Source organism: Acyrthosiphon pisum, chromosome X (assembly GCF_005508785.2).
Source record: "Acyrthosiphon pisum isolate AL4f chromosome X, pea_aphid_22Mar2018_4r6ur, whole genome shotgun sequence".
NCBI classification, from domain to species: domain Eukaryota; kingdom Metazoa; phylum Arthropoda; class Insecta; order Hemiptera; family Aphididae; genus Acyrthosiphon; species Acyrthosiphon pisum.
Genome location: NC_042493.1, coordinates 84,917,454 through 84,918,236, shown reverse-complemented (window position 1 = coordinate 84,918,236; position 783 = coordinate 84,917,454).

Here is a 783-nt window from a genome sequence, read left to right as displayed (position 1 = left end):
TTTCTTGGCGCTTTTGAAAATTACTGGGAATTTTAAATTTTGACCTCCCCAATGCACTACGATATTCACTTTCCAATTGAACAAGATACTGAAGTTGAAAATCGAAGCATTATTTCGACTACTTATCGTGTACACAGACACACAAAAAAAAAAATAAAAAAAAAACACACACATCATTGTAAAATCAATACATTCATCGTTCCACTCAGAATCTAAAATTAAGGAAAAATGGGTATTTTCACGCAAAATCGGTTTTCGACAAAATCCTATTTTAGTTTTTGGTGTACCTCTAAAACACATGACTGTGAAATTTTTACTGATTGTTTATATTAACATTTTCTATACATGATACAATTTAAAATATTTTGATGTGTTTTGAACTATATATGGACATCTACAGTTTCCATTATTTTTAGTTTTTTTTTTCTATGTACCTATGTCAATAAAATTCTATTTGTTGGGTAAAAAGCTTTTAATATATTGTTACAATGAAATATGAAAAACATTAAGAATTACATTTTTTTTTTATAAGCATTTAAAGTTCAAATGTTGACAAAACGTCACTGTACATATAATAATTGTGAATAGATATTAAGAGGATGTCAGCGCAATATTTGTTTTCTCTCTCTGGCCCAGCGCAACATAGACAAAACGCATTTATGCAGAATCATTTTTTTTATGTTTTTAAGTAATCTTAGAGTAAAATCACCCATTACAAAAAAGATAGAGAATAATATTTTTGAGGGAATGACTTATCGATTTGTCTAAATATCAAATCTCAAA